The following is an 18,577-nucleotide window of genomic DNA, read 5'->3' as shown; positions in this document are numbered from 1 at the left end:
CCGCACGCGGGCTCCAGGGAGTCCCCGCGCAGGGCGCACCTTTGCTGACGGGTTTCCCAGCTGCTTTCCGGGAAGCCGGCGGAGCCCCTGCTGCTCCGGTGGGCGCAGCCAAGCTCGCCTTCACCCCAGCTCGCGCTCCTCCCTCTGCCTGAGCTCCCGAGTGAGCGCTCAGTGTCCCTCTCTGAGCATGCGCAACCCGGTGCCCTCCCCGCCTCTCTCACCGCCCCCCCCCCCATACCCCTCCCCGCCAGCCTTTTGCTCCGTCCTTTCATTAAACAAACCAGAGATCCTGAAACCTGGACCCTGTGCAGGCGGCAGTGCGAGGAGGAGGCGGAGGCGAAGGCAGAGCGCAGGATGGGCGCCGAGGGGGATCTGTGATCCCGCGCACCCCCGCCCCACGCACGCGCGCGCACACACACTCTCACACACACACACGCGCACACACACACACACTCGTCCACGCCCGCTGCGCGCTTGCCGGCTAGCTCTCCCACGCAGGCGGAATGCAGCAGAGCCCGGGGAGCGTGTCTCCGGCCGCTGCCTGAATGCACCTCGCTCGGGGGAGCCGGACCGCCCAATAGGGCGCACGGGAGGACGCTCCGCCACCAGAGGTGAGCAGGGCGCCCGCAGCCGCGGGCCGCTCCAGGGCGTCAGGGCGGAAGGGGGCAGGTTTCCTGCCCGACGCGGCGGTGCAGGTGGCCCAAACCCCGCTTGCGGGTTTCAAGGTGCAGATGAAGGCAGTGCCAGGGCTGTGCAGGGTGAGAGGAAGATCCCAGGGAGGGTCGCCTCCTGCGAGGTGTCAGACTGACCCAGCAGAAAGCCGCGCCGTCCCTGCTCGTAAACTTTCCTCCCTTGTCATTTGGGAAACGTGGAGACAAAGGGGGCGTGGAGGCTCCCTCTGTCCCGTTCCACCCTTCTGGCTGTATTCCGGGCTGCGACGGAGCCGGCGTGCGAGCGGGGGCGCCCTGCAGGTAGCTGCTGCCAAGTCCTCCCGCCCCTGCGGGGGTTGGGATTTCTCACCCCTGGCTGTAAGCGTGGCCTTTGATTTTCCCTCAGGTTGGGCACCTGTCATCCTTTCCTCCCGCCTACCTCCTTACCCAAGGCGCATCGTAGCGGGGGGTGGGTGGGGGTTGTCACCTGCAGAATTGGAGGGGCAGCCCTCGGCTTTCTCATTCAACGCCAGTGCCAGAGGCGCCGGGGTGAGGCTCGGGTCAGTGCGGGGATGAATGATGAGTTACTGAAAGGCTTTCCATAATCACCTCCTAGAAACGCTGGGCTCCGGGATCTCTCCTCCCCCGGGAAGGTGCTGTCTTAGGCACCCCGAGGCAGAAGCACTGGGAGCTGAGCTGGGCTGGGGCTGCTGGGGCTGGGGCTGAGGCTGCTGTAGCTGCGGTTGCAGCGGAGGAAAGCTGGGGCTTTATTTTTGCCCTGGGGTTTTATGACACACACGTGGAATATGTGGAGGATTCTGGGTTATTTTTCTTTGTGGGGATATCGTTTTCCCTTTTAGCTTCTTTCGTGGGAACGATTCTCTGCAGCCTGATATCTTGCTGGTCGACAGGCACGGTTCTGACTGTCTCTTCGGTACCAGGGAATAGGTCCCGAAGAAAGGATTCCCTAAAATGCCTGCCCCAACTGGGGCGGGTCTCAGAGTTCACCTGGGAATAGCCTCAAATCTAATGGCCCTTTGAAACAGCAGAGACTGAGGGAGTGTGTGTGGAGTCCAGGACTGGGACAAAGGTGACTAGAAGAGGAACAGATGATGGCTATTTAGGAGAGGTGTGACTAGAGGCCAATTAAGGCAGGAATAGGCACCCTGCAGCCTTCATGGAATTCATATACCCCTTCTCCTACTTCTGCTGTCTTTGGTGGCTTTATTCATGAGACTCTGCTTTGGAGATTTCTAGAATGTCACATCTGGAGTGTAAAACACTCAATTATTCCTGGGCTAACCTTTAGCAGAGTCACAAATTTGTTCTTTAAGTCCAGAAAAGTGCCGTGTGTGAAAGTTTCTCCATCTTGATGTTTTGTTTATACCTGGAAGGGGGGATGGGCAGACAGGTATGTTTCTGACTCTGCTCTACCTCAGGAGCTTTGGATTTGTAAGAGAGGTGTGTAGGGAACCTAGAAGCCAAGCTGATGCTGACGGAAGAACCCACTACAAGGTCAGATTCAGTATTTGTGACTATGGGTTGTCTGAGGGTATTCTCTTCACTTCAAGATGACAGGTGGAGGCCATCTCTGTGCTGCTCTGGGGACCTTTTCAATTTTAATTTTTAACATTTTGTAACTTCTTTGAAGTGGGAGAAAACATGAGGTTAATTGAAAAAGTTTACATATGAAAGAGACCTTGACTCATAAGTCAACATAGCCAAGGTGATGAAGTTTTTGAGAAGGAAAAAAAAAAAGAGAGGGGAAGTGGGAAATGATGCATATTATTAAAACAGCTTCGCTTTTTTTTTTGATTTTTTGAAAGTATTCAATAAGAGAGAAATTTGAAAAATTTTTTTAAACAACTAGTAAAGTCAAGTCCTTACGAGAAATATTTTCAAGTTGAAATTAGCATAAAAGGCGTTTAAATATAATTATCAGCATGTGTCCTTTTTATTTCATGGTGAACATTCTTATTTTTATTGCCAAACTAGGCAAGAAAAGATTAAGATTATGTTTTGCTTTGTAATAGAGCTCTGTTTACTCTCTTTATGATCTATTTCCTCTACCTACATCTGCCAGTTCGAGTCATTTGATTATACTCAGGTCGTATTTATATGTATTTGCTGACCACCTATCCCATGTTTAACATCAAAAGTCATATAAAAATGTATAGCGTAGTTCTGGCCCTCAAAGGGTTTATGATCTAGTTGTAAATGCAAGACTAACACACATGAAATAGAGAGTATAATAGTTCTGTGCTTTGCTGCAGGCTCTTGCTATTTGCTCCATCCCTGCTCCTGGACTTTCTCAGCATGCAGAAAACACACCTCAGCACTTATTATGTGCTGGAGGCTGGAGAGAAAAAAACAACAGGAAGTAAAAAAATAGTCCCAGCTTTCAAGGAGGTAGAAACATAATATTTAGCTAACTATGATGGAATCCGACAAACAGTTCTAATTGTAGGGTAAATCAAGTGCAAATAGTACAGACATGTAAGTGATATATTTTCTTCCCTTGGGGGATTTGAGCAGGTGATCTTTGAAATATTTTTAAAAAATGAATAGTCTTCTACCAGGTAGGGGAGGATAGAAAGGACATTCTAGGCAGAAGAAATTTGTGAGAGGGTCTGATGAATTAGGGTAACTATAAGCTATTCCATGTGGCTAGAGCACATGGTGCTGGAGTGTGGATACCAAGATGAATCGCAGCTGGGTGACATTAATTAACAACTTCTGTCTTAGAGTGTTTGGATACAGATATGGCCAAGATACTATGGAAACACAAAGGAAGAGCATCCACCTATGGGAGGTAAGAAGGTTTATTAAGGAAATTGAGGTGAGCTGAGTTTTGAAGGACAAGGAGAAGAGGGCTTCTCAGACAGGAAAAAAAAAAAAAAACTGTATGAGAGCTGCAGGAAGAGTGGATTTTTAACCCCTAGGTGTAGCGAACCATCAGGCCAGAGAGATAAGAAGAAATCAAGTGTGAATGGAAATATCCCAAGCAAAAGAGCTTCAATTTTATCAGAAAGGCTGGGCGAGAGTTTGAGGGTTGGGAAAGTTTGAGACATGTTCAGATTTACTTTAAAGAAAGAAGGCTGTGACCACATGTGGAGGAGGGATTGGAGGTGGTGAGACTGGAGGCAAGGAGCTTATTGTGGAAATATAGGTGTGAAATGATGAAGATGGTAGCAGTGGAGGTGGAGAGGAGGAGCTATATCTGGGAGACATCAAGTGAGAAAAGAAAACCCTGCTAATCTAAGAAGGGTCGATTTCCTATGTGCTCCCATACTGTCTTCTATTTCCCTTGCATTTACTCGTTCAGCTCACTTTCTTGTTTTTCAAGGGAATGATATTCATAGCTATATCTTCAGTATTCATCACAGGCTTAATACAAAGTAGGGTCTCAATAAATATTCATTGAATGAATGATTAAATCAATGAACGAGAAATCCAGCCATGAAGTGATGATTCCTACATAGAAATAGTAAAAGCTAAATCATGGCTTCCATTTTTCCAAGGTGATCAACCTTTTGGATGGGAGGGCATCAGAGACGAAATGATCCAGGGAGACTACCTCTATAAAGAACTTTCCTATAAAGTGCCAATAAGAAAGCAGCATTGTGACATCACATTTTTTACGTTTAAAAGATTATATCATTGGCCCATCTTGGAAACAATAGCACTTAGCACAATTCCTAGTTCGTAGTAGGCTGGCAGTAAATATTAGTACCTTCTTCTTTCCTCCTAGTCAGAATTTCCTGATTTCATGTACCTTGCTTAAACTTTTAAGATAATCCTGGACCAGGGAGTTTGTAAGCCACGGGGTCTCATTTAAAGAGCTCATAGCATCTTGGCATCCTAGGATGAGAACCAAACCACCCATGTTCCAGTTATCAACCGTGCAGCCCTAGGAGTTGGGTCCTTTACTGAACTAAACCCAAGTGTATTTAGTTCCAATCTTGAAATCCCAGTAAGAGATGCCAGAATGGATAAATACATGAGAATGTTTTCATGTTGACTATTGGGGTATAAAAGAGGAGTATCAAAGATAGCACTTTGGATTTGACCTTTGGTAGCTGGATGAATGGTGGCAGAGGAATGGGAGTGGGAGGTTAGCTCAGGAAAGTGAAAGTTTCGGTGCTGTTTTGTGGAAATTAACTCTGGGGTGATGCTGGAACATCCTGAAAAGCACGTAGTGCAGAATCCAGTGTGCAGTGATTTCATAGTAAATGCCAACTAGTGTTTTTATTGAGGGAGAGGATGGAGAAAGCAGGAAATGATAGAGCCAAAGACTAATTTGCAGCATTTAGCAAACTTTGGAGATTAAGGAGAGCAACAAGTACCATAGGATACTAAGACAAGATGAGAAAGAACTGGCATGAAAGCAAAAGCCTGAGAACCATAAGTTGGGGTGGTCGGACTTGATGGAAGCAGTCCGATCTGTGTGTCGGGACTTACGTGAGTGCCTACATGTAGAATCTTGTTTAATCCCCGTGCTACCGGGGCTTCCCTTCTTTAGCTGGGACACCTGAGACAGACAGGTTCCAATAGCTTGTAGAAAGTTACCAATCCAGTAAGTGTCAGAATCAGGTCTCAAAGCCCATTTTAATAATCCTACAAACTGTCTCCTCTCAGCAGAGGTATAAATTACCAAGATGATTTTAAGCGAAGAGATGTCGAAAAGATTGAAAGTAGGGAACTGATAAAAGACAATGAATAGGAGTTCACTGGTGACCATTAGGAAAGCAATTTTAGTATAGCAGCGTGCTCAGGAGCCATAAATCAGGGAATTCAGTGGGGAATGGGAGGTGAGGAAATCCAGGCGAAGCATACCTATCAGTCATTTATGAAGTCTGGTGGGGGAAAGAGTTATGGGGCCATAGGGAGAAGGTGCAGTGAGCCTCAAAAGCAGTGTTTATCAAGGGGGAACAGATGGAAAGAGCTGGTGCTTATGAAGAACAAAAGGTGTGGGAAAGGAGAATGTGAGAGAAGAGACAGGGGAGGAAGGATGCCTTTTTTCAAGAGCATAGGAAGGTTGATTCGGGGACAGATATGAAGCATGCCTTTCACCCCCATAACTAAGTGACTGCTCTGCTTACTGAAGCCCAGAGAATTCAGATCCTTGAGTGTCCTGGGTCCTGGGCCTCTTAGTGGTGTACTCTAAGGGCATCATTTGGGTGTGCAGAATGATGAACTTTGTTTATGCAGTACACTGTCCGAGAGCACAGACTCAGGCTAGACAGGCTGTATTTGAGTTTTGGCTGCGCCAGTTGTCAAATGTGTGACTTTGAGCACTCAGTTTACCTTCTTGTGCTTCACATTGCTCTTGCTCTTAAGATGGAGATAACCATCTTAACCCATCACCTAGAATGGTGAGGATTAGATGAGTTAATATTTGGAAATCTTGGCATAGAGTAAGTGCTCAATAAATAGTAGGTATTATGTGTGACAACAGTTAAGATTCAAAACATAAAGCTTTGACTTTATGCTCAGGACTCTAGAGATTATGTGCTTTAATATTAGGTTTAACAGAATTTTGGTCAGTTATAAATAGCTGGCTCTAATCCTATCTTCTTAAGTGCAGGAAGTAAATCAGCAGACACAAATATGACAGGAGGAGACCAGCTCCACCATCATAAGCCTAGGTGGAGGAGACATGCACGATATGTGTCTGCCCCAGACACTTGCCTAGTTGCCTCCTTTTCACACCTGGCTGGGGAAGATGACAGTTTGCTTGCCTCTAGGCTGGTCCTCACATTCTTCTGGCTCTTGGGCATCATGCAAAAGCTGCTTAGCTATTTAAAAAGTCATTTTCAGGGAAGTGACTGACTCCATGTATTAATTACAGCACCTCTTTGGTTCTGAGGGATGTAAACTCTAAATAGCTCAGATGTGAGATTTGAGACATTCTTTGGGAATTAAAAGACTCCCTTCTTCATGGGAAAGTTTGTAGTGTGCTCAAAAATAGAATCCCAGTGGATAGGGAAGCCCCATCACCCAGCAAGCTGGGCAACAGTGCAGTGACTGGAACCCAGGTCTGACCATAACCCAGTGCTCATTGCATTACACTCGACCAAATACTTAGATTGATTTTTTTTTTGTTCGTTTCATGCATCGTATTTATGTTTTAGTTATAATAAACTTATTACAGTTCTGTAACTGAGATTTTTCTTTTTTGTCTTCAGACTTTTGGCTTGCTATTCTCTCTTTTTGGAATTCCATCCTTGCCTTTCCTTGCCTAACTTCTTTAGTCCTTTAGGTCAAAGTGACATCCTAGAGAAAATTGTCCTGATCTTTTAGCATTAGGTTTGGCTTCCTTTTCTAGGTTTTTCCATAGTCCTCAACTTTGTATTTTCAGCATGTCAAGTAGTCATTGCTCAGCAAACATTTTGGATTGAATGACTGACTGAGTGAATGAATCTTGTTCTTTCAAGTCATCGTTGATACCTCTATACTACGGCTTCATGTTATAGGAAATCATAGAATTTTCAAGTTCAAAGTCTCACTGGCAGTTTTATAATCAGACTTGTAAGTGATCAAGATGAGTCAACTGAGAACCAAAGATGCTTAGTGACTCACCTGAGATATGTAGCTGAATGGTGTTAAAATTGGGACCAGAACCCATTTCCTGATTTCAGATGCAGGATCGACCCAGCTCCTGGATCAGGGTGAGCTGCAGGAGACACTGTCATGCAAATGCAGGGTTGGTTCTTATCTTTATTTAAAACTTCGATATTTTGCTTATCATGAATTTTTTGCATTAATTTTGACTTTTTGAAATATGGCATCAAAATATTGTTTAATTACTGAGTTTTCTGGCATTCCTTTAAATTTTGTATCCAATGCAAATGCCTCACTCTTTTCATGTTAGTCCCAGCTCTGTTCTTTCCACAAAGTAGGAGGGAGGCTACTTCCTTGCCTTCCAACATTGGTATAAGAATGCAGTTGCACTGTGTATGGCATGGGCTCTAATTGAAAATATCAAAAGAAACACCATTCAAACCAATGGTATGAGCTGTTAATATACATTTCATGACCTGCCTGGTCTGCTAATTAGTAAACCACATTTACAGTATAAAAGCATGGCCAAAAGGAAAAAATAAATGTTGAATAAAAGCTCTATTACCTATCTATCTATTTATCTATCTCAGGACCAATGGACAAAGTTGAGATTGTTTTTATTTGTAAGTTTACATGTTCTTTTTATATGTCTATGTTCTTGAGTTTTTTAAATATCCACCATGGAAAAAGGAGGAAATTATTTTATCCATCAACTTGGCTGGTCTTGGCTTATGGCACTATTGGCCTGTTTTGAAGATTTGAGGTTAGACGATTGAAAAAAAAAAGTGGTCATTTCTGCCCCCAAAATAGAAAAGGTCAGAAAAGAAACATTAATGGAAAGGAGAAAAAGAGGAGGAAATTTTGAGGAGGTATCTACTAATTACCATCCAAGGCACAACTGTTGAGTATAGAAGGAGCTCTATGTATATTTTATTAATTCTAAAGCATGCTGGAATAGATATTAATATCTCTATTTGACAGTTGAGCAAACCCGAGTCTCAGAACAGTGAGTTAGCTTACCCAAGCTCTCAAAGCTAGAGCTGGATTCAAACCCAGTTCTGAGTTTAAAGCTTGTGCTCCTTCTACTTCATCCTTCTGATTCTCAGGCTTGGGGTGACAGATCACCCCATTACCTTCCACCATCATCAAAGCCTTAGGCGGAGGGCTTCAGCAGCTTGTTCCCTAAATGGGAAGTCAGCCGCCAGCTCCCCTCCCAGCCATTATTTTCTCCTCCTTTGCTACATTTATCTTTCCCCATTCATCGGTAACAACAGAAAGCAGAGATGCATACACATAGGAAATAAATACCCCTCTTTGTCTGAATGTCATAAATTTTTACACAACACAAATGCACATATTTTAAATTGCCTCCATTATGTTAGAAAGGGCTTTTTGTTTGGGCACTATGGCATCAAGTGTTCTAGAAATACTCCCAGACACAGACTGGAGAAAAGGTGATAATAATTACTGGAGCAAATCCATCACAATGAGGAGTAATGTATTTGCACGGCTGATGGTCAAGGGTTTCTGGGGTGCTCTTTTCATTGATATTTCTGATAAATAGCATAGAGCAGTGACCCCACCCCCACTCCCAACATTTTAAATGGAATGCAATCCATAATCAAGTGAAATCAGATATAATTAACAGGAAAGAAAACTGGTTGAGAGCAATGCTGTCCAGCTCAGAGCTCTACAAGCTGAGCAAGCTTTATCATTATTCCCATCTTCCAGCCTGTGCTGGCTATCCCTTCCAGGCAAACCCACACACTCAGATGCTCTAGTAATCAGCCCGCAGCCTTCTCTCCTGAGAGTCGCAGGAACTGAAAAAAAAGTAAGACCTTTTCATTCACACTTGTATTAACTGGAAAAAACATAATCAGTCTCTTTCTGTGTGTGTGTGTGTGTGTGTGTGTGTGTGTGTGTGTGTGTTCTCCCAGTAGTATAAAAGCAAGGCAATATCTCTATGAGAAAATCATTTGGGTTTTGTTTTTTTCACATGGGCTGACGTGTAGCATGTGGAACAAACAATTCCTCGTCAGGTTAGTTTGAAACAATTAGAATATTTTAGCAATCACAGAACGAATTAAACCAATTATATATGTACTACAATGTTATACAAAATGCAGATATAGTGAAGCACATGGTATAGAAAACAAAAATCAGTCATATATCCACTGCAACTTCTTCCTCAGAAAACCACTATCAATTGTTTTGCTGTAGGTTCCTCTAACGTTTTTGGTCCATAATATTTACATATATTATTACATTTTCTTCTTTTTATAAAAAAGGTGGAAATAAACTTTATATATTATTTTACCATTGACTTTTAGTTACAATTTCAAATGAAAGCAATTTTTTTAGATTAATAAGCATTTGGTAAATATTACTATTATATGACAAGGGTGAATGCTACTTTCCATCCTAAAATGGAACTCAGCTGACATATCCTAGAGTCCTTTGGCCATCTGTCCTTGTGTATATTCTGTAGATACCGTCAATGAGCAAATATCTTCTGAGCTCCTTCTAGGGTCCACCTACTATACCACATGCTTTTCAGGAGGTCACTTTCTAGCAAAAGATAAAGTAATGAGGGGATTTAATTTGAACTTAATGAATGATAGCAGCTGTAATTCTCCTTGATTCACAGAATTGCTGGAAGGGATAATCTATTCCAATTCTCTTATTTTTCTAGATGAGAATTGAAGTCCATTGTGATTAAGTGACTTGTCCAGGGTCCCACAGCTGGTGACTGGAGAGGCTGAGATGACAGGCTGGTTTTCAGCCTGTTATTATGTCAGTGCTGATTGCATTATATCTGACTGCAAAACGACCCTCACATCTGGAAGGAGGAACTAGGTAATTCACGTCCCAATGCTAGCTTGAGCAAAAAAACCCTTAGCAAATTGAAACTCATGCTGTATTCAATACTGTCACCCACAAGCTGCTCCAGAGACTGCCTCTCTGTGCCCATATCCCTCCCTGCCCCTCTAACCTCTGCCCAAGCTCCATCTTCTCCTCCTTCCTGGCTTGACAGTCTCCAATTTTAGCAACACTTTGAAGTTAGACAACGATCCGACCATAATGTTGTAATGAGATGGTACCCACGTTACCTAGGGAAGGTATTCTAGAAACATATTAGCCGAAGTTTATTTTTCAGCTTTGCTTCTTGCCATCTTGAACCGGAAGGAATGAGTTCCAAAATACACACATTTTACCTGCCAACTTTAATCAGGGCATACGCTCTTCCTTATATCAACTGATGATTTTTCTTCATGATAAAAGCATAAGTAAAACTCTAATTCTTAAATACTCTATCTTAAATACTCCAATATGGAGGCAGTATTGTGTGGTGGATTAACAGCCCAGAATATTCAGTCAGATGGAGCTGGGTTCTAGTCCCAGTTGACTGACATTGTGATGTCAGGCCAATCTCTTAGTCTTTTTTAGTCTCAGATCTCTCATCTGAGAGATGAGATAATAAAAGTACTTCTCTCTTATCAGATTTTGTAAGGAATAAATACATTACTTGCCTAAACATAGAGTTGAGAACATAATAATGACTAGGAAATCATAGCAACTATTATTCAGTATTTATGATATACACATGACATATAGCTGATATAACCTTCAGAACCATTTAGATGTCAAGCTTCAAAATACTGGGTTGTTACACTTTTTTCCATAACATTTTGATGTCTCTCTTTTTTTTTTTGACATTAAGACTTAAACCAAAAAGCCAAAAATATGACTCATTATCCTGGTAACCCCCCAAATTTGTCAGGTGTTTGTCAGTCACTGCTGACCCATGAACTGCGGAATTCAGAAGCATAGCAAGAGGTGGGAAAATGAAGGGATTTAATCAATACATCAAAGCTTTGCTTTAAATACATCTCAGTTCTCTTTCCCTGCATTATTGTATTTTCACAGAGATGCTTGGGAATTGATGAAAATGTATGCCTTCTCAAACATAAAGACAACATTATTAATCATTGTTGGTTAGATACATACTTTAAGTCTTGTTTTCCTTGGTTTTACTGATTGGTTACCTTGATGTATATGTGTGTGTGTGTGTGTGTGTGTGTGTGTGTGTGTGTGTGTGTGTATTTACACACATACATATACTTGCATAGAATCTTTTTCCCCTTATTCCTCCAGAAAGCATGCATGGACCTGCCCAAGGATATTTTCTGTCAAAGAATTTTTCTGGCTTACAGCATTCTTTAGTAGCAAAGAAACATCTGTCCACCAAGAGTTTTCCTCATTTTTCTCTCCCAGGTTTTAGACCTTACCCCGCACCCCCACCCCCATCCTAGAAATAACGATAAATATCTTTTAAGGTAAATTCAGCTTTCAAGTAAACCTGCTTCTGAACATCTAGAGCTACAGGAAGATACTTGAGAACTTTTCTTTTTGTTCAAAAGTAATTCTGAATTATTTCTCAATTTGAGTTTTAAAAAATGGCTGTAACTTAAGTGATTATATTTTTGATCAAAAAGAAGTTTTATCAAATTATAATTCCATGGGGAATATTTTATAAATGAAGGTGATTTAAATATTATTAAAATGTGAATAAAAAAGAATAATTGTTCCATTATAATAGGAGATGAAACACAAACTTCGCCTTAACTGTTGTTCCATATGGACTTTACCCAGCATAGTTTCTCCTCTGACATTTTCCCAGTCTTCTACCTCTTTTCTCCAGCACTCCCTTTCTCTTGTATTTGTCTTTGTCTACACTCTTGACAGTTTTAGAGAGCTCTTACTGCTAATCCTTAATGCATGATCCCTAACCCTCACCCAGGCAACTTTTAGCCCATGCCCACCCCAGCCCCTGAACAAGAATATAAAGATCATTTGGAAAAGGTGGAACATGGTGGAAAATATGAGATTTTGATCAAAAGATCTGAGCTTGAGCCTTGACTACATCATTTACGCACTGTGTGACCTGAGAGTTTTCTTAACCTCTCTAGATTTAATTGCTTCATTTGTAAAATGAAGACCATAAAGAATTGTTCTGAGATAATGTATGAGAGGGTAAACTCTAAAATTCTGCAAAAGTGCTCATTTATTAATACATTATTACTAATTCAGCACCATCATTTTATAGAAAATGAAGGGAGATGAAGTAACTCTTCCAGGAATGAGAGGCTCAAATTTTTATTGTTCATTTGACAGTTGAAAACCAAAGCATGTAGTGTGAATCAGATGTAAATGCATGTACTGGCAGAAGATATAACTCACTGTAGGCTCAGAAGTGTTTCTCTTTTTTGTTACTCGAAAGTGTTCTATGGTAAACAGAGTATATGCTTGGCATTCATACCAGGAATCATTTTACCTAGTTTGCCCGAAATTACTTACCTAAAGCTATTCAGTTTTATGGTTCCTATGTTCCCATTTTAATATGAAGTGTGTCTGAGATTACACAGAGGAATTGAGAAGGTTCTCAGCCTTGATTTTAAAACTGTACGTGGGTGGAGGTGGGGGCTGCTTGCAGAAGAGGAAAATGAAGAGATCGAAGAGAGGGTGGGTCTGAACTGCTTCAGAAAGAATCAGCTATTTCACTTAAAATAGAAGGAGTAAGACCTGCCAGTTAGGGAGGTATGGTTTGAAAGCATCAAAATCAATAATAAAGTAAAGGTCTTGTGCCCTTTACCTCTGTTGAGTTGGAGAAACCAAAACCATTTTGATGAGAATCACAAGGAAAGTTCAAATGGATGAATTAGCGAGACCTAGACAAACTGTTGGGGTCTTAATGACAGGCAACAGTTGAAACTAGACATATTCCTTTTCTTTTATTATTGGACATAGTTGAGTGTACACTAAATATTTGTTGAATGAATGAATAAATGGAAGAGTCAGTGAATGAGTAAGTGAACTAAAGAGTTATGAATGAATGGGATTTCCCTGAGCTTCTGGGAGTTGGAAGCTAGAAGGCTAATGGAGCAACTTAGTTGAGCAATAATAAGTGAGGGTGAGCTACTAATGTGCTGGGTTAGAGATTCCAAATGATTGCTCTTTAGAAATATATTTTAGCCAGACAGGGTCAGATAAGAGGCTTGCCCTACAGCTGCGTAGGTGGTAAGCAATGAAGCCACCTGATGCGTAAAGAGTTTGTGATATTCTTGTACTGCCCCAGAGACAGTATAGAATAATGAGATGACTGGGGGCTCTGGGGTCCAACAGATAATTTTCAGTTCTGTTTTACTACGTTTGACATGGGCAAGATATTTAACCTCTCTGACTTTCAATTTCCTATTCTAAAAGTGGGCTAATAACACCTACCTCATATGAATATTGTAAAGAGTATCTGTAAATCTGTCTGTAGATCTCCTGGCATATTCTTCATTCTCAGTAAATGTCAGTTGTTTTCTCCTTTCCTTACTCTTGAACGAAATATCAGCCACACCTTGAGGATACAGACATGTTAAAACTTAACGAAGAATCCTAATTTCTTCCAACATTCAGAAATTCCTATTTACTAACCAAGACTGGTTTACTCTTACAAAATCCAACGTGTACATTCTTAAGCATGTTTGTGTTTATAAATACACTACATCAAGGACCTGCTGAACACCTTATGAATTGCTCCATGTGCACTTCACCCAGGATGGTTTCTCCTTTGACCTTTTTCCAAAGTCCCTTTACTCTGAGTTACTTTCCCCTTCCATTTCTTCTTATTTACTCTCTTGTCCATTTTAGACAGCCCTTGCTTCTAACCCCTAATGCCTGACTCCCACCCCTCCCCAACAACTCTGAAATCCATCCCTCCACCCAGGCCAACAGGAAAATTATTAAGTTCCATGTTTTTCTTCTCTATCCTCTGCCCCAATTTGTCATTTCTCTTATACTTACCAAAGCCAATAAAACCCTCTTTTTGTCTCTCAACATTTTCTCAACCCCTACTTCCTTTAGCTTATGATTGCTGTTACTGTCCTTACAAATCTTGTCATGATTTTAATGTATTTATCTTGGTTATATGTCCTTTTTAGTATGTGGACTTTGAAGTGGAGCTTTTTGAAACCCAGTCTCATGTAGTCACTCACCTTTCCTTCCCCAGCAGAATCATTTGCAGTTTTTACACTTGAGGCTCCCCACGCCCCACATACATACACCTAGTCCTTTTAACCATTCATAGAGTTTTAGATTAGAGGTTTTGCTCCTTTCTTCTCTAGACTCCTTGAAATATTCCTCCTTGGCTATCGTGAATACTCATTTTCCTGTTTTGAAGATGTTTTCCTCATTCCACATTACCGTTGATAAGAATGGGTTACAGAGTAGTACTCCACCTAATGACTTCATCTGCTCTTTGAGAAATGAAATCACAAAAAGAATGTTAAGTGTGTTCCTGAGCACTGGGTCAATTCTGTTGTCTTTTAGCCGGTGTGTGGATGTTTGTCCTCCCTCCCTGCTCTGCCTCACCATGGTGTCCATTCTGTGGTTTGTGTCAGGAACACCTTTCCCCTCCTTCTTCAGCCCAAGCAGTGTCCGTTATACTCTTATAATTGTGTCACTTCAATTTCTTTCTCCTTTTATTTTTTTTTACCCTCATTTTAGATTATAACCAGTATGAGTCCAGTCTCAGGTCTGAACCATGTGATTTCCTCACCATTCGATGCTCAGTGTTTGTGCTATAAAAATATATACGTTTATAATGATCATACTGTACATTAATTCTGTCTGCAAATACATCTGTGCCTGTAGTTTGCCTTGAATGGCCTCCTATCTTTGAGCAGCTCTTCTATTTATTTTAATTCTTGCCCCTTTTGGTTTTTGTCACATGTCTCTTTTTCTAAAGCTGCTGATTTTGGCTGGTGTTACTAAGATCTTTAGGAACTGAGTATTGTTGAGGGAGGTATTTTAGCTTAGGTAAGTCTTGTGATTTTTCTCAAATTGCACTGTATCGGTAGTGGGCACCCAGTTTATTTACCCATTCTATGCATAGTAGAAACTCAATTAATATTTGTTGATTGACCAAATGAATCTCCTGATCCTTCATTCCATTTTCCATTTGGCCCAAATTAATTCTTTCATTCTCTGTGTCTTGAGAACTGTGTCAGGAGAAATGTGCCAGAGAAACAAGTCCATAAATAGATCATTACTCACAGGGAGAAATGCCAAATAGCCTTGTTCTGTATCCAGGAAAACATCAGGGCTCCTGAAAAGCAAAATGAAAAATGACAACTGAGTTTACCATTTCATTGGGAACACAAAAACATAGTCATAAGACAGCATGATCCTCGATCTAGTGAGTGTTTGAGGTAAGAGGCACCAGGCCTGCCCTGAGGTAATTGAAAACCACAGGGATCTTAGAGCCATGTGTGTAAACTTCTTACTGAGTTTCATATATTCATATAAAGTATCAGAGAAGAACACAGTGCTTTGGGATAATAGCCTGTCCTAGAGAAATGAGACTCACAATGAGATAGTAAATAAACTAAGTATCCTTTTTCAGGAAAAGATTTATTTTCTAAGGTAAACTATGTAGAGTGATATGATACTGTCTCACTTCAAGGAGATTCTTAGAAGCATTGATTTTATAATAGGAAATATGCATATCTCCTAATGCATTTGCATTGAATGCTCATACTTCAAGAGCCACAGGTCTTCAGAAGCCAGCAAAGATTTCGATTCGGAGCTGTTGTCTAAAGAGTGGCCATTTGCTAGAACATGGATGATGAAGATTTGAAAGATAGGCAAATACTAGCAGTACATGTGGCATAGAATGGGTAAATAAACATGCTGTCAAAAAACGCTACCAGTCGATGAGAAATAGACAATAGTAAAATGAGCAAAGGGTACAAACAAGAAACTCATAAAAGGTAAAATGCAAATGGGCAACATTATATCAAGGGGAGTTCAGTGTCACTGGCAGCTAAAGAAAAGCAAATAAAAATTCAAGATACCATTTTGCAGCCGCAAGATTGGTAAAAAAAATTTTAAATATTGATTTTGTTCAGTGGTAGCAAATTTGCATATGTATATACTTTGCACACTGAAGTTGGTTTTATAAATTATAATAGTTTCAGAACTTAATTGAAAAATATTTCAAAACTGAAAATACACTTTTCTCTCAGTAATCTGAATTCGGGGAAGTTATTTTAGGGAAATGAGGGAATGAGTTTTTAAAGATGGATATGTATATTATATATCCACTATTACAGCATTTAGTAGTTAAAATATTTGAATACTTATCAATAGTGCATTGAATAAATTATGGAATACTAAATAAATTGGAAAATTATACCAGTTTGAAAAATGTGTCTTTATGTTTATTCACCTGGTGAGATGGGATGTTCATTACCATTTGGTAAGTGGAAAAAGAAAATTAATAATAATAGTAGTTAAAACATTTATATTACTTACCATGTACCAGGCACTATTCTAAGTTACATGTATTACTTCATTCAAGTGTCACAGTATCAATTGACAGTTGAGAAAATAAAGCAGAAAATAAAATGTAGTCAGGCTAAATGACTTTCAAGGCCACATAAATATTTAGTGGTAAAACTAGGATTTAAACCTTTGTAGGATGGCTCCAAAGCTGGCACTCTAATGGCCATGGTGTACTTCTTCTCAAGTGACAGTTATTGTAAAATTCCATTTTCGTATTAAAAAATAAACAAAATCAACACATATACATATATATATGTATGTATCTATACATATGCATGTTAAAGTGATGCTTCTAATAAGAGCCTTGATTATTTTTAAAAACAAGATTGTAAGTGAGATCAGTTTGCCTTTGAGTTTATCACATCCAGCAACTAAAATCAAAGCCTCCTTCAAGACTCCAGGAAATTCCAGGATCTGTGATTTTGTGTTCTCCAAGTTGATTTGAATTCTCCTCAGTGTCAGTTTTGGCAAAAGACTTATGTACTGAGAGAATTTACTGTCCACTCTGAGAAGAGGGGAATCACAGAGCAGTTGTTTTAAACATGAAGTTATGAATGTAAAAGATAGAAAAACAATGAAAACTAAATTTTCCAAATATGGTTTGGATTTAATTTTTTTGATACTGGTATATATGAGAAAGATATCCCAAATGAGTAGCTGCTGTGTTTTCTGCTATTTTAGTTGTTCCTGGAAGAACCAAGTATGAAGGGACAGGATCTGGGATGGGGGATATTTTAATACTTCTATCCTATTATGGAATAGGATAGAAGAAGGGTTCCAGGAGAGGGAGGCTCCCAAAGGACGATGAGAGAGTACTCCATGGATCTTCTCTCTCTGTTGGTAGTGCTAAGTTGATTAAAAACATGTTTATGTGTCTAGATTGGTCCAAGTTGGTGCCAGTTAATGGCAGTATTGATTGATCATGGAACTAGAACTATTCTACTTCCAAAACCTGAAGTTCTGAAACAGTTGTGTACTGCAGCCTCTTAGCCTTTCATCTCACTGCCTCTGCGTTGTCCTTTTGTCCACCACCTCCTACCTGGACTCAGCCTTCTCTTCATAAATAAAAGGTTTCACTCAAACTCTGCTGACACTCTAGATTCACTTAGACTGTTTCCTCTCATGGCTTCCTTTACATGGTCCTTTCTTAGTTTTCCTTTTGCCTCTATGCCTCTATGGCTTCTATTTTCATCCTATTTTCCCAGCCCTTTAATACTGATGTTGATGAGTCTCCAGTCTCAGCTTTTTACAATGTTTCTAGTATTGTTTCTGTTTTTGCCACTGTCCTAATTGAGGCTATCATTATTTTTGCCTGTATTTTTTTTTTCACTCATCTTAATTGGTCTCTTACTTCTCCTCCTTCCAATTCCTTGTAACTACTGCTGTCTGATCTATACATATAAAATACATCTCTAGTCATGTCACCCCATTCCTCAACGATTTTAGTCGCTCGCCATAAAATCCAGGCTCTTCATTTTGGCACTCAGATCTTTCAATATTAAGCCCTAGGCTATCTTCTCCATCTTATCTCCCACCTGCTCAAGCCACGTAAGACTTCTTGCCTTTCTATAAGCATGCCCTGCATATTCCTGCTCCTGTGTCTTGAACCTTCTTGTGCCATGTGCACTTCTCAAAGTTTTAACTATCCTTCACAACCTACTAAAATCTTCTCTACCTTCTCAGATGCTTCTGGTCAGAAATAATAATTTTCTACCTAATTTTCATATTATAGTCTGTTCTTCTATTAGTGCTCATTTTATTTTTGTTCTTGCTTTATAGCTATTTTGCACATGTGTTAGTCTCTTCCGTTCATTGTGCACCTCCTTGAAGATAGGTCGTGTTTATTTTTTAATTTAGAGGGACAGAATATAAGTGATTCTAACACCCAGATGGTGATAACCATGGTTAACATTTTGATGTATATCCTTGTAGGATTTCTTTATGCCTACATACAGTGCTCCTCATTTTAA

At 40.5% G+C, this 18,577-nt stretch overlaps 1 protein-coding gene across 3 annotated transcripts in view; it reads left to right on the top strand.

Annotated features, from left to right (window-relative positions):
- The first annotated feature begins 249 nt into the window (after positions 1-249).
- PLPPR1 (phospholipid phosphatase related 1) overlaps positions 250-18,577 on the top strand; it is a 213,543-nt gene continuing 195,215 nt past the window's right edge. The window contains exons 1-2 of one of the 3 annotated variants that reach the window (XM_036238324.1): positions 281-611; positions 9,907-10,070. The gene's annotated coding sequence lies outside the window, so the exon portion shown is untranslated. Of the gene's footprint in view, positions 612-9,906; positions 10,071-18,577 lie in introns of all 3 variants that reach the window. The other 2 variants (XM_036238325.1, XM_036238326.1) reach the window with 2 other exon arrangements.

Source organism: Rousettus aegyptiacus, unplaced genomic scaffold, assembly GCF_014176215.1.
Source record: "Rousettus aegyptiacus isolate mRouAeg1 unplaced genomic scaffold, mRouAeg1.p scaffold_m13_p_3, whole genome shotgun sequence".
Classification (NCBI taxonomy): Eukaryota; Metazoa; Chordata; class Mammalia; order Chiroptera; family Pteropodidae; genus Rousettus; species Rousettus aegyptiacus.
The sequence above is the reverse complement of the archived record's forward strand: the minus strand, read 5'-3'. Positions and strand labels throughout refer to the sequence as shown.